At 48.3% G+C, this 15,323-nt stretch overlaps 1 protein-coding gene across 11 annotated transcripts in view; it reads left to right on the top strand.

Moving 5' to 3' along the window:
• PLXNA1 (plexin A1) overlaps positions 1-15,323 on the top strand; it is a 424,561-nt gene that overhangs the window by 26,663 nt on the left and 382,575 nt on the right. For 4 of the 11 annotated variants that reach the window (XM_077325389.1, XM_077325388.1, XM_077325385.1 and 1 more), the window contains exon 1: positions 1,982-2,232. The exons of 1 other annotated variant lie outside the window; for it this stretch is intronic. The gene's annotated coding sequence lies outside the window, so the exon portion shown is untranslated. Of the gene's footprint in view, positions 1-1,971; positions 2,233-3,158; positions 3,284-3,623; positions 3,872-15,323 lie in introns of those variants that run through there. 6 more of the 11 variants (XM_077325387.1, XM_077325383.1, XM_077325378.1 and 3 more) reach the window with 4 other exon arrangements.

Here is a 15,323-nt window from a genome sequence, read left to right as displayed (position 1 = left end):
TATAAATTTACAAAGGTGTCAGGGATAGTGTACGGAGAAATTAAAACCCAGGGTATAAAATTGTAACATGGGAAGCAGCCCTGAGATGCAATGTATGTTAAAGTCACCATATGGATGCAGCTTGAATCAGCATTCTTACAGTGAGTGATCTGTGCTGTAGCTACAGAGCCTGGAATTAATTACTAATGGATCACTATCACTTGGTTATGGGACTCCACGCATACACCCAGTTGTCTGTCAGGAATGTTGAGCAGGGATGCGGGAAGACGTAGCATGGGCGTGGAGCCCTGTGAGGAAAATGCTTCTCAATATTATAAGGCAGGTGGAAACCACTCATCACAGGAAGGTGGCATCCTTGGGGCAAGAACAGCTTATCTACCAGCTCTTAATTTCTAAGACCATAACCTCTGCCCAACGGGGTGGGTAGTGTTGTTCTTTGAATTAAGGGGGGTAAACAGCCATCAGTTCTAAGACTATGCTCTGAATGGTGTTTCACAAAGGCCACTTCTTATGTGGTGCTCCCCAGTGTGTGAAGACACTCCTATTTTTCACGTAATTTCCCATTACAGTACCAACAAGCATGCACAGAAAACAAGGAAAACAAGGCCTGTCTTTGTAGAAAAAATGAACATTTAAACATCACCCTGAGATATATCAAAACTAGAAAGTGGAATACTTCCTCTTGGGCCCACCAGCTCAAAATTGGCCCGTTTCAATAGTACTTGCCTCCTGAGAAACAAATTTTGGATCTCTGGGAGTTTCACTGTTGACCTGAGTGCAAGACAGCCTGCAACCTCATTTATTTACACAGAGGTTACAGGTGACTCTGATTCAGCAGTTGTTGGGAAAAGTAATTGCATAACCTCCCTCTGGTCTTGCTGATTTTCATGTCATCACTGTGCTGTTGGCAAAGAGATAGAAGAGGAATCCCTTTGCATGCCTGAACAGTGGCACGCCAGACCATTTGGCTCTGTGCCCAAGGAAAGAAGGGGAGCCCCTCTTGACTACTGCTGGGCCTCAGCTTGCTCCCGGGTCTTGCCCTGAACCACCCTTCCCCCTCTTTTTTTGGTTAACAAGCTGAGTTTTGGCAATCCCAGGGGTTTTCAAGGCAAGAGATGTTCAGAGGTGGGTTGCCACAGCCTGTCTCTGCGCCACAACCTTGGTGGTCTCCCATCCAAATACCAACCAAGGCTGACGCTGCTTAGCTGTGAGAGATGTGAGAAGACCAGGGTAGCTTGGACCAGCCAGAACCTCTCTCCTCTTTTGTTGGGCAATGCAGTCCTTTGGGCACTTGGGCCAAGCGGGTTGACGGCCCCTTGGGTAGAATGTGCTGGTCCTTAGTAAAATACAGCCACACGGATACTGAAAAATGAAATGCCGATTCTCAGCACGAGGAACCGGACGGATTTGTTTTAGTCTGGAACGCATCACAGTTGAAAGCTGTTAATGCAGCGCTACACGCCAACGAGGGCCAGTTTTGAAGCCAGTCGGTTATAGCTAATGCGGGGTTTGTCATTGTTTACAGACGCAGCCAATGCAAAGCCTCTTGCCGTGCAGAAATAACCTTTGCCTGGGCTGCGGTTAGAAAGACGCTGACCCGCAAGTGCGCGGCACCACATTCAGGGGGATTTCGACTCCAGCCTTTTGTTTTTTTAAAACGGGCGGCAGCCCTTAGTCGCTTGCCACAGAGGAGAGGCGGCTGCAGAGCGCAGCACGGCCCCTGACGCCGACCCACGGTGCGATTTTCGAGGGGGCCCATAAATGCTCGGCGCGAATGGTCTTCTGGCCGCGGCCGTCCAGCGTCTTGGCGTTCCACGGCTGCCCGCACACGCCCGAGCCTTGCCGCTTTTAAGGCTCGGCAGCCGGCATCGCCCTTTTAACGGCACGCCAGCCTCCTCCGGCTCCGGGCCTCCCTTCTCTCCTCCTCCTCGCCTCCAGCGCGCCGCTCGGCACAGGTCTGCGCGCCCTCTAGAGGCGGGAGCCGGGGGAGCGGCAGCGGCAGCCCCCTTCGCATGTGTGCCTCCGTCTGTCTCCCTGGGAAGTCAGATCGAGGCTGGAGTTCCATCGGAACCCTGCGCTGCATTCCATTCCATTCATGCTGGGCAGCGGCGGCAGCCACGGGAAAGCGAGCGAGGCGCGGAGGCCGGAGTTGCAACGGGGAGGGGGTGGGGGGCTGCTTGGCGTGGAATGTAATGATGGCAGGCGCATCCGAGGCAAGCTTCGACTCGAGCTGTAAGTCGTGCGATCTAACTTTCCTCCTTTCCCTCTCCCAGGAGACGTCTTTTTGGAAGCAGTGATTTTTGCAGAGAGACAGAGACTGAAAAGGTGGTTGCAAAGGGTGGGCGAGCCTTCCCCCCCCCCATGTTTCTCCTGCTCGGTCCGTAGTAGTTGCGCCCGGTACGACTGAGCGACACATTTACACCCATACACACACACACACATACAAACACGTAGAGAGACAGAGAGATGTCCAGCCTTTCTTAGCTCTGGGGGAAACCCGGCGCTTGTGCTGGGGGAGGAATTGCAGCTCCGCACGCGGCGAGATTTCGTCTCCATTTATATATTTAATTTCTTGCATGCGGGAGGAAAGCGGAGTTTGCTGGATTCTTTTGCTGGGTGGGAATTGTCGCTGCGCCGCTGCTGTTTGGAGGGTGTGTGTGTATTGTGTGTAGACGTACGGTGCTGTGTGTTCACGGTGCTGGAAGATCGTAAAGTAGGCAAAGCGCGTGAGAGCCACACATATACACGCACACTCTCGTACAAGGCAATGTGGAATGGGGGTGGGGAGAGACGAAAGAGGCTCGTCGCTTGTCCAAAACTGATCTGCGGGAATGGGGTGGCTTTCCTGAGGGAAATCGACTCAGCCTTGGGAAGAGATCGGGGGGGGGGGGGGTCTCTCCTTACAAATGTGGTAGGCAGGGCTCGGCGCGGAAAGAGTTGACAATGAGACGTGAAGAGCGTTTGCAATTAAAAGTGTGCGGCGAAACGAGGGAATCGGCTCGCCTTTGAAATTGACTAAAAGGGCGTGTGTAGTTAGCGGTGGCGATCGTGGCGCGCGCGGGTGGGTGGGGGTAGAAACGGAATGGAAAGGACTGGAATGGATCAGCATGTGGCTGCAACAGCTACGTTCGGAATAGATGCGCGGCGGGGAGGGAAATCGACACGGGGGGGGGGGGGAGAAGCTCTTGAAAAGCCTCCGATGCTCTAAAACGTGCCACCGCTGCTTCCCTGCGTGAGAAAAAAATTCCCCCTTCGCCACACCATGCTTCGGCAGAGGGACAAGGTACGGAGAGGAGCTCGCAGAAGAGGGGGGGGGAACTGCAGCAGAGCTGAGCAAGGACGGGAGATAGTGGAGTGCATGCGTGGCGGGGGGCGGTTGGCATAGCGTGGTGGAGCTTCTTGCTGCCGCCGCTGCCAAGCTCTTTCCGCATTTACCTTGCGCTTTTAGATATTGGTTTTTAAAAAAAATTCAGGAGCTGCTGCTACCTCCGCCTTGCTCGGATCGCGGGGGGGGGGGGAGGGAGGAGACCAGCAGCCGCTGGAGCAGGGAGGCTCCGCAAGCTGTACTGCGTCCGCGTTTCCCTCCCTTCCCTTCTTTCCCGGGGCTTCGACGAGAGAAAGCGGAAGGGCCGCCGAAGCGGGCGCTGCGGTTGGGGTGAAGGCTGGCGCGGCGAGGGAATCGCCTTCGCACTGCGAAAGTGACTCAACTCTCCAGTCAGCCGCGGCGCAGTGGAGCTGGCGGAGAGGGTCCTGTCATTCCCACCAGCAATTTCCTCCTTCCTCGGTCACCTGATTCGGACGGGGAAAAGTTTGATCAGTGACATCCGCGCCCCCCCCCCCCGCGGGATCCTAAAGCGGGCTGCGGGCGAAGGTAGACACCCCCCTCCCACCCTTCCCCTGGCTCGCTCCCCGTGTTGCTGGCGCTTCCTCTTTTTAAAAGGGCTCAACCGGCTCAGGGACTCTTCATCTGTTTTCAGTCTCCCCCCGCCCGCCCGCCCGCCCCTCCGCAGTTTTGGTGCCGATGCCTGCCCCACCCCCTCGGCCCGCACTCCCTGGAGGTGCCTGAAGTTGACGAACTTGGCCCGCAGAGCGTGGCTGCCGCTTGGCCTGCAGCTCTTCCCTCCCCAGGCAAAGGGTTTGGGGCTGAGGGCTTCCGAGGCTCCGCCAGGGAGCTGGAGGGGCGCTGCTTGGATGCGGCCCCCGGAGGCAGGACTGACGCCTCCGCCGTAGCCGGCAGGCTCCCCCCTGGGCTGCCCTCCTTTCCAGGAAACACCTTCTGCGGCTGGCTTGTCACCGGGAGCCAGACTGACCAGCCGGGTAGCCAGCTCTGGCACTGGGGTGGTAGCCGGCAGCGTCGGCTGGGTCTTGAGACCGGTCGGGTCCGACACCCCCTCCCTCGCTTTTTGTGCCCTCCTCCAGTGTTTAAGAAAGGAGAGGAATCTATTGAATGGGGTGTGTGTGTGTGTGTATGTGCGGGGGAGCGAGCGAGTGGGGATTCAGGAACCTTTGCAGAGAGCTTTGCAAAACACATAGCACCATTTTAGGGCTTATTCATTCATGAATTATTCCCCCTGATTACGGCGGGTAGTTTAGCAAAAGGCTCCGATGCTCTGCCACCCAGCAGCAAGCCTCCTTGCACAGATGATAAATATAGCTTGGCAGAGTGAATGAGAAGGAGAGGGGGTTTGGAGGTGCTATTCATAATGCATATGGATTGGCCTGAACAATCAACAACAACAACCACAAAAACGGGAGGTTGTCATCTACGCGGGACCCTTGGGGGAAAGGCAGGGCATATATATATCTAAACAAATAAGTAATCAATCAATCAAACAGAACCATTAGGGTGGCGCTTAGGGAAGCTGGCTCTTGTTTGCATGTTTGCTTTGCCGAATTGCTTCCACGGAACCCTTATGCTAGGGATTATGTCCTGTGGTGTGAGCCGGTGAAAGAGAGAGGAAATCTGGGGCCAGCACATGCATGCCTGGCTCCATGCGGAGGGGCTGCATATATTCGGAAGTCGACTCGGTCCAGTCGATAGCAGAGTGTTTAATCCGTCTTCCCCTCCACTTGCCGCCTGTGCTAGTTTCTTCCTTTCACTCAAGAGAGCTTCATTCTTATCACCGGACCAATGTGTTTATGCATATTGATTATCTGTATTGACAGGATCTGGGCGGGAGTCGGGGCTGTGAGGCAAGGAGTGAGACGTGCGTAAGCAGAATTTACTTGGGATCGGTAGCTGCTGACTGGGGAGTGGTGCAGGATTCAACCTTCTTGGCCCAGGCTCCCCTTTGCCTCCTTCCCATGTGTGTTCATGGTAGTGTCTTTGATATCATGCAAATGAACAGTGACAGTCATCCTTTTACAGACTCAATAGGGGGAAAAAGTTCAGATCGCAAGCTGCCTATAAGAAGGTAGTTCCTTTTTTGGCTTGTGAGGAAATCTGTAACCAGAGGGTATTCTGAGAACACTGTGGCTTATTTCCCTTTTGCTGGAGTAAGAATTATGCATCCGTGTTCATACAGAGGGGAGGGATGGGCAAAGGATGAGCACAGCCTATTGACTGCATCAAAGGTTATTCATTTGAAAACACCATTTCCCTCTGTATAGCATCTAATTGCTTCCTGAACAATCTCAAGGTCTTTTGTATGTACTCAGTGGGCAAAATGAGTCTCTCTCTCTCTCCCCCCCCCCTCTCTCCTGGTGACCAAATTGTGCAGAGGTAGGAAGTTAAAGGAAATTAGCAGGCCAACAAACTCCTGAGCTGGTGCAGAGCTGATTCCTTAAGTCAGGGGTAGTCAAACTGCGGCCCTCCAGATGTCCATGGACTACACTTCCCATGAGCAAATGCTGGCAGGGGCTCATGGGAATTGTAGTCCATGGACATCTGGAGGGCCGCAGTTTGACTACCCCTGCCTTAAGAGATTACTAACAGAAGGGGTTTGTTTTTTAAAAAATATGGCTACAGACTCTGTTTGCATAGTTCAACTTATTTTATATTAGTAAATTACAGTGCTAGCGGCACTGAGACAATATTGAGGCTGTGTGGGTGGGAGGGAAGTTTGGATCCAAAATACACAGTAACGCAGCAGAGCAAGACACTGGGGAATGCTTAGATGGTAAACTGCTACGTCCCATTCTGGAGCTGTGTTCTTGCTTTGGATTCTGCTGAACCCTTCCTTTAACTAGATCTGTCTGTTTGGATTAAGATCCTAGCATGCATGCATCAGCCACGTATGTGGTTGGTTTCTTAGGTAGGTTTCATAAAAGCAATAGCCAGAAGGCAATTCTTGCTGTTTGCAGTAGAATCACTGGGTTTTTTCCCCTGTTCTATATATGTAGTACTATGGCAAGGTTTGTAGGGACTCTAAATGAAATACAGTCTTCCACCCCTGCTGCCAGGCATGCTTTATCCATACTCCTGAGGCATGAGCATTTTAAATTATATTACGTGTGTGTGTGTATAGAATGATATAGTATCTATATTCCAATAGCAGTGCCATAACATTCTGAAACTTGGGGGGGGGGGGTCATACTCTGAGATCATGCATACTTTGTATATGTAAAGGTCCCAGGATCAGTCCCTGGTCTCTCTAGCTGAAGCAGCTGCTAGGTAAGACCTTCCTTTTCTAGAAACTCCAGAGAAATGCTGTAACTAAAAAAGGACAGAATTGGCGTGATTGATATAGCATGGAAGTTTAACAAGCTCCGTAACACAATATTAATTGAAATATGGACTTGATGTTCAAACAACCTGTAAAAAAAGACATGCTTTTGTGATGCTGTATCATTGATTGCTTCACCAAAGCCCTTGTTCGTTGCCTCAAAACGCCCAGTTGAAAAAACTGTTAAGTAAGATTTTTTTTTTTTTAAAGAAAGGACATGGTCCATCCCTACTAGTTCTTAAATTTCAGCATGTAGGAACTTGGACTTTCATCTTGACATGGACCATGAAAAAAGGTCCACAGATTTCAGTGGGGCTTACAGGCAACTAAAACTTTGCCGCCTTTGTCATCAGGATGTTATTGTAAAGACTTTTGTGGTGCGGTAATTACAAGTTATTTGACCACAGTGGGTATTATTATTATTAATTATGATGAATAATTTATGATGCAGAACACTGAAAATGCATACTGAGCCTTACGAGGAGAGTGTTCCTCTAAGGAACTACATACCTTAATCAGACTGCCCCCTTTGCTTCAGCCGGCGTTGTACTGGATCCTTGCTCTGCCTACCAGTGTTCTACTGTGAGCCTGTATTATTAGTAAAATTAGTCATACACTTCTTTATTATTGATGTTGTCCCTGATGATGATGATAGGAAGATACCACTGAATGCAACTTCTCAAATGTGGCTGACGGGTTGCTTCGAAGTTGTTCCTGACATACCTTTAGAGGGAGAGGGGATGAGAAAGGCATGGCTATTTTGAGATGCTTCAAGATTCTCAGCATACCGGTGCATTTATCATGAGCAGATAAGCATAGAAGCCCTTTCCATGTTAGGAGTCCTGGCTGTGAGTGACTCCCTTCAATAACATGAAGTAAATTTGGCATCTTCTTGTGACATAAAACCCATAATATGAAAGGCAGGCCTTGAAGAACCCTCTCCTCAGGCACAACATTTTCTGCCACAGGGCTGAGCTGTGCGTGTTTGTGTGGCAATGGAAGGAGGTCTGCATTGTTTACCTTCTTGTGCTTTTGGTTATAAATTAGCTTTACTGTGAACTAACAGTCATCCCAATCTGAATTATGCTCGAGATGTATGGCGAGGGGAGGAGGACAGAACTTAAATCTTGCCTCTGTCCATAGGTTGAAGCTTTTATCTTGTTAGAGGAAGAAAGGGAGCTGGTTTGATAGGGGGAGGAGGGAAAACACACTTTCCTAATGAAAGTGTTGAGCTTCAAGGAAGTCAGATCAGGGGCTTAGGACCGTGGCTGCTTAATGTTTAACCAGGCTAAACAGCTTAAATATGACCCTGTCTGGTGTTTGTGTCTCGCTGTCTCCTCTCTCAGTAGACAACATTGCTAGACACCCCCCCCCCACACACACACACTTACTGCCCCCCCCCAATAGTTGGATCAAGAACAAAATGAACACTGTTGGTTACTCCTTCCAGACTTTATGAGACTTACTGCCTTTTGGAGAATAGGAGATCTTTGTTCTCAAGCTGGAGGCTTGACTTCTACCTCAAGGGAGGATTTGGGAATGAGGAACCCTGTCCATTTTGTTCTTGGTTAGGCAAAAAGCCCTTTGTCAGTGCAAATCCTGATTGTGGGATGCCGTTATTGGCATGGCCTTGGAGGGTAGACTCTGTAGTACTGTTCCCCACTGAGGTCCTGCCCTCCCCAGGCTCTATCCTCAGGAGTTTTTCAGTTTCGATCTGGGAGACTTGCCTCCCCTTTCCCTGTCACAGGCCAGGGATAAGCTGGCAACCCTAGAGGGAACACAGCCACAGCAATATAGGCAATGAGTGGCAAGTAAAGAAAATACACTAAGATTTGCTCTTGGTGCTTATGATAGACCCCCTACGCTTTCCCACACTTTGTGGGAAATCCCCCCCACCCAATTAAGTGTGTTGTTCCCTCACAGACTGGGCTCCCCATGTAGTGTGGTTTCTTTGTTATAAAATAAAATTGACTGTTCCATCCGGTCATCCACAGATCTTTTGGCTTTACTCAGCCCTGGAACTTTTTGAGAAGGTGTAGAGCCTTCTTTACATGAGCCTCTTGTGGCGCAGAGTGGTAAGGCAGCCGCCTGAAAGCTTTGCCCATGAGGTTGGGAGTTCAATCCCAGCAGCCGGCTCAAGGTTGACTCAGCCTTCCATCCTTCCGAGGTCGGTAAAATGAGTACCCAGCTTGCTGCTGGGGGGTAAACGGTCATGACTGGGGAAGGCACTGGCAAACCACCCCGTATTGAGTCTGCCATGAAAACGCTAGAGGGCGTCACCCCAAGGGTCAGACATGACTCGGTGCTTGCACAGGGGATACCTTTACCTTTACCTTTTTTAGAGCCTTCTTTTCATTAACGTGTTAAGAATGGCATTGAGGCATTGTTAACAACTAGCAAACAAAAGATTTTATTTTACATAGAGGGAAAAGGTCGTGAGAGTGAGGAATCAAAGTTTTGACATACAAATCAGCTATAATACAGTTTGCAGTTTTGTTATAGGCTTCTGAGAGGTTTTCAGGCTTTTCATAGATGTTGAGATTTCTTTACAACGGAGAGTTTTTTTGTTTCTGTGTTTATTCAAAAAAATTTATTTATTTACGTATCTATTTATTTATTTAGCCTGCCCCTCTTGAACCAGTCTTATCAGGGTGGCTCAAAATAGTACAATAAAACCATAAAACAATAAATACACGTAAAATAGATTCAAAGCTAAGCTAAGGCACAGGCAGTTTCTGTCAGACTGCTCTCTCTCTCTGAACCAGAATCAGACTCATTCCAGCATGCAGCTACAATAGCAATTCCCTCTTAGCTGTTGCTGGCCAATAAGAGCACTTGGAGCTGCCTGTCACTCAAGTGGTCTCTTACAGTGCAAAATTTTAACCCTTCACTTACTTGGGACCTTAATATTATAGTGCTGTCCATCACAGTGCGCGCGCGCGCGTGTGTGTGTGTGAGTGTGAGAGAGAGACAGAGAGAAATAAGGAAAATCGTGTAGGCCTGCTGTAGCAAGCTGTTAGCAACCGTAACATTTGGGCCTATCAGCAGACAAGTAACATTTGGGTTAAGACTGTTCTCCTTTTCCTGCAGGTATTGAAAGTCGGTGCATGTGTGAGCTGAACTGCAAGACCCAAGGGGGGAAGAAAAGCAGCATACTTATGCCATTAGATCAGCCTTTCTTGTCTTTTTTACCATTGAGAAATCCCTGAAACATTCTTCAGGCTATGAGAAACTCCAGAAGTCGCATGATTGTGCAGAATATGGTTGGGAAGCATAATTGTGTACACACCCATCTGGAGCTCCTCTCCTTCCTACCCCCTCCAGGCCCACCATTGGTCATTTTGGGAGGGGTGGGTGGGTTGACATGACCATATATGGTCATATCACAATAAATGTTTGACAAATTCAAAAAATATATATAAATTAATTTTCACCCATTCAGGAAACCCTTCCAGGGCTGTCAAGAAACCCCAGAGTTTCATGAAACCCTGGTTGAGAAAGTCTGCATTAAATAGATACATAAACACTGTGGGGTTGTCCGTAGTGATCATCTAGAAGCTTCAGTTCAGCTGTTTAAGTACATGGTAGCCCAACTTACTGGGTACATGTTAAAACACCCCTTTCACTTGCTTTCTATTGATTTCCAATACATTGGAAGCAACTCCGTATTCCTCCATGTCCTATCTGAGAAAGGCTTAATACTTGATACCTGACTTGTGCTTGCTGTTGGTACTCTGGTCTTTTCCATAGCAAAACACAGCTTGCATATCCTTGTGCCAAGGATGTGGTCAGTGCTCCCATGTGGGTGCTTAAGGGTACACATTGTTCATTCACACTTCACAGCTACAAAAAGTACAAGATAGGGTGATGTTCTGGATTTTTCAAATTCTGCTCTAGTATGAGCTGTGTGTGTGTGTCTGTGTGTGTGCGTGTGCTGGAACTACTTGGAATTGGTTTTGCTAAACCAATTTGATCTGCAGTTACCTCTGATGTGATAATTCGTACTTGTCTGTGATGTCTGATTATGGTATAACTTATCATGTATGTTATAGTTCAGTGTAGTGCAGTTGATATAATGCTGAACTTGTTTATGGGAAATTGAGGTTCTTATCCCTACTCAGCTATGAATGTTACTGATTGGCCTTGGGTAAGTTGTCGGGCATCTACAGACAGTATGAGACAGTGTGATCCTAAACTGAATTACATCTTCCTAAACCCATTGACTTCAGTGGATTCAGAAGGATGTAACTTTGCACTGCAAGATGCTCTTCTGAGCTCTGTGGAAGAAGGGCATAATATAAATGTAATAATGGCGACACTTCAGATTAGAAAATCCAACTTCAGTAAGAGGAGGTTGAATGAGATTAGGCTGTTCTGGGAACCCCCTGGATTCCTTGAAAACTACTAGGGATTCTTCAGTGAGATGATCAGTAAGGGCAGGCAAGATTCTTTGAAATGCAACAAACTCATCCAGAACCAGTCTTACCATGTAGTGTGGTGCTGCCCCAGTATTCCTGCTGCAGGGATTCTGGTTGCTTTCTTTCTGGAGCCTGTCCTTCAGTGAGGCCTTGCAATTTTGTTCAGGAACCCAGGTGTCAGGCACTAGAACCCTCTGCAGTGCTCACAAGCTGTTCTTTAGACAACCCACTGGATGAGATGATTCTAGTATGTCTGTCTGTCTGGAAGGAGGGAATCTGGTGGAACGTGCTGTCTATTCACAACTAATTTATGGCTGTCCCATAAATTTGGCAAGAGTCAAGAGACATTTGGAGATGGCTTGCCACTGTCTGCCTCCTTGGCGGTTTCTCACCCAAATACTAACTAAGGCTGAACCTGTTTAGCATTTGAGATCTGATGGGATTTAGCTTGGGCTGTCCAGGTTACAGGGAAGGATGGAATACAGCTACATTTTTTCCAATTCTGTACACAAGTATCTTTGTTAAGCAGTCTCCTGAAGAAGGCTAGAAGTAGAGAGTGGTGACTCTGATCTTTGGGTGCGTATGTGTAAGGTATGGGAAGATGGTATTTATTCTGAGTTTATGACATTATGGGCAGTTTTCACATGCTGTCCTCTCTCTCATTCTCAAAACAACCCTCCTGGAGACGTCACCTGCAGCTTGCACAATGATGGAGTGTATGAAAGAATGCAAAAGTAGTTCATTTGAACACAGAGGGGTGGGTTGTTTGTCCAAAAGCTTTCTGTGCTAGGATATTCGATGGGTAAAAAGAGGTGCTTAACAAATCCAGTTCATCTCAAAACTGTGTGCAGTGCTTTCTCATAAAGGATGCCTTATGATCTGCCAAGAGGAGTGGGTCTAGTTTTCACCTGTGACGAACAGCCGCGCAGCACTTCTAAAGAGCGGTCAATCAGTGTGTTTAGAAAAGAGCTAAAGAAACCACACTGCTGCTCAAATGAAAAGCTCAGTCATGTCTGTGCATTTCCTCCTGGAGCAGCCATTACTTTTGGATGATGTGTTTCTGTACGAGCCTGACCTTTGCTGTTGTTGCTTTTCTATCGTCCCCTGTTTGCAGATCCTTTAAACCCCAGGCAAATGTCTCTTAGATAGCAAAGGAACATTACTGATTGTTTTAAAAAGATTAATGTATGTGTTTGTGGTTTAGTCCTTCATTTAATAGGGGCCTCAGAATCACCTGTCCAGCCTCTACTGTGGTACCTGTACCGCAGAATCTTTAAATCCTCTTCCAGTTGCCTGAACTCGCACTGCAGTTAGGCCTCTGCCCAAATTAAGTGTGAAGATTTTTGGTGTGTTTTCTCCCCGTCCTTTCATTTTTGATAAATGATGCTAGGTGAGCTTAGAGAATTGCATAATTAACCTCCTGAAGATTAGGTTTGTGACCAATGAGGTTTTACAGTTGTCAAGGTTATCTAAATCATTGTTTAACATATTGCTTATCTACCGCACCCGTATCATTGTAACTTCTGTGAACCGAGTGCCACAAGAACTGGATAGGCAAGGGATGCTTGCTGTCCTCATTTGCTGGGTGATAACCAAAGCACAGGGACAGAGGTGGGGTGTAGTTAGTAGGGTTGGCAACAATCCTGATTAGGGATGCCCAGTTCTCTGCTGTTTGGCTCTTATCCAGTGTCAGGCTGCTGATTTATCAGTGGGTTATTCAGCTTTTTGTAGCCCATTCATGCCTGGCAGGGAACTTGTTAAAGTCTGTGTGTGGAATCAGAAGCTGATTGAGGGATCAGCTGGGAGTCAGTGTGAATAACCCTCTTCCCCCAGACTTCACTGTCTCTCTGCAAGGCTGAAAAACAACAATGGTTTGAGTCAGATGATTTCATCCCCCTCCCTATTTTACTGTCAATTTCCCAGCTTTTCAGGGTCACAACAGAGTTTCCCAGGGTGGGTTAGAGGTCAACTCCCAGCTGATTCCCCTGTTCAGCTAATAGTCAGATTCCGATCACATTCCTTAGAAACCAAGAAACAAAGTTAGCAACAACTGGGTAGTGGCAGATCCTGCTTGGCAGCTGCTTCAATTATTTGGTGCCCCTGCAAATATATCAGGGGTATAGGTGGCTGACTTCTGTCTGGGAAAGTCAGAAGTGATATGTTTGGCTGCTGAACACATTTGCTGCAAAATTGTGGCTTCCCTACTTTGGGGCACTGAGCTTTCTTCTGGTCCTCTCCTCTAAATATGGACTGTGAACTAATAGTTTCTTCACTTGCCTTCCTTTTTCTTCTTTCTTTTTCACACATTCATATTCTTGGAAACTGGACTATAATTCAGGTTCTGTGCTCTCATATATTACAGTGTTGCTTAGTCCATGGGTTGAGAATTGCCTAAAATATGAAGTAGTGCCGTGTAAGAAGGAGCTACTCTCTCTTCTCTTTATGTCCTCTTTACTAAAACTGGCAGGGGAGAGAGAGAGGGCAAGAGAGGGAGACGCACTGTTGCTGAGGCAGGAGAGAGTTATGTTTCTCGTGATGAGAGTTTTGTCTTCTGCTCTGGTGGTTCTGTTCACTTACAGTGACTGTAATGATTAACTGTGTGCTGCAGGAAAGAAGATTCCCAGTTGCCAAATTTTAGTTTAACAGTGTCTGGGGTCATGCCTCCCCCCCCCCCCATGCTTACCTCCAGGGGACAGACAGTGCCAAGAGGGCCACAGTAGCCCAATCTGATACTACAGGAGGAGCTTCCCAGAATGTCATGACATTCAGAAATGCTGGGCAGGCTGTCAGCCAACCCCCTCGGGCCAGCAGCGGAAGCACAGGGTAATAAGGGTGGCCAAAGAGCAGCAGAACCCACCATAGTGATGACCCTTTCCTCATCTGTTGTGGGAGTCAGGAAGGCTACTTTGGAAGGACAGGGCAGGAAATGAGTTGCAGTGACCTCCTTAGGAAGAGTGCAAGCACTGAAAGCTCATGTCTTGAATAAATCTTTGTTGGTCTTAAAGCTGCTGCTGGACTCTGATTTTGTTGTGCTACTTCAGACCACCATGGCTACTCTCATGAATCTCTCCTTAGGACAGTGAGCACTGGTGGAAAAGGCTTCACATGGGGAGGGGCAGGGGAAACCGGATCTCAGGTAGGCAGCTGACTATTGGGCCTAAGATCTGCTGTTTCCATAGGTCCATATCCCAGGATGGTGGGGGGAGGCCAGAGTTGCACTCCCACGTAGGCCTTTAAAAGGTACTCCTTGGAATAACCAGGGGAGAAGGGCCCACACTACACTGAAGGCAACTAGGGAGAAGTTACTGACAGGAGCAAGAAGAGGGTGTTGTATCCCTCCACTTTTTTCTGAGGTTCCCCCCCCCCCCCCGGAGAAGCCCTGTAATCCTAGAGAAGGAGACAGCCTGTTGCTGGAGTTTGACAAAATGTTTGAAAACTTCCTGACTCCTGAATATTGACCCCTCCCCCCTTCTGGTGAAGAATTGTGTTTACAAGACGAGGGACACAAATGTTATGGATGGTTGCTTATCATATGTGCATTGGGTCTGACAGCAGCTGTAACCTCGTGATGTATACACATGACACATTCAGGGGTTCTAGGCCAGCTTTTTAAACAAGAACTCGTTCACTTTGCATGTCTTTCATGCAATGTGTGGCATCACTATATTTTTGAGGATCCTAGTTGAAAGAGCTGCCTAATGGCAGGGATTAATTAATTACCCTCACTTATACCCCACCTCCCTCCCTAAAGGATACCCTAAGTGGTTTGCATCAATTTCCTCTCCTCCATTTTATCCTTACACAGTGCACCTACCTCAGGGTGAAGGACCTCAAGTTGAGGTAGCTGAGAGCGAGTGACTGGCCTAAAGTCACCCAGCAAGCTTCCATGGCGGACAGGGGATTCGACCCTCTGTCTCCCAGGCCCTAGTCCAACACAGTAAGATCCCTGGGTCTCCTAGATCCTAGGCCCATTCCGCACACCTTAGATCAGGGATAGTCAGCCTGTGGTCATCCAGATGTCCATGGACTACAATTCCCATGAGCCCCCTGCCAGTGTTTGCTGGCAGGGGCTCGTGGGAATTGCAGTCCATGGACATCTGGAGGACCACAGGTTGACTACCCCTGCCTTAGATAATGCACTTTCAATGCAAATTAGAAGTAGGTTTTCCCATTCCACACTGGGCAATTCAGCTGACAAGCGCACTGAGGAAGTGTATTATCCAACGTGTGCAGAACGGTC

This window comes from Paroedura picta, chromosome 3 (assembly GCF_049243985.1).
Source record: "Paroedura picta isolate Pp20150507F chromosome 3, Ppicta_v3.0, whole genome shotgun sequence".
In the NCBI taxonomy this organism is placed as follows: Eukaryota; Metazoa; Chordata; class Lepidosauria; order Squamata; family Gekkonidae; genus Paroedura; species Paroedura picta.
The sequence above is the reverse complement of the archived record's forward strand: the minus strand, read 5'-3'. Positions and strand labels throughout refer to the sequence as shown.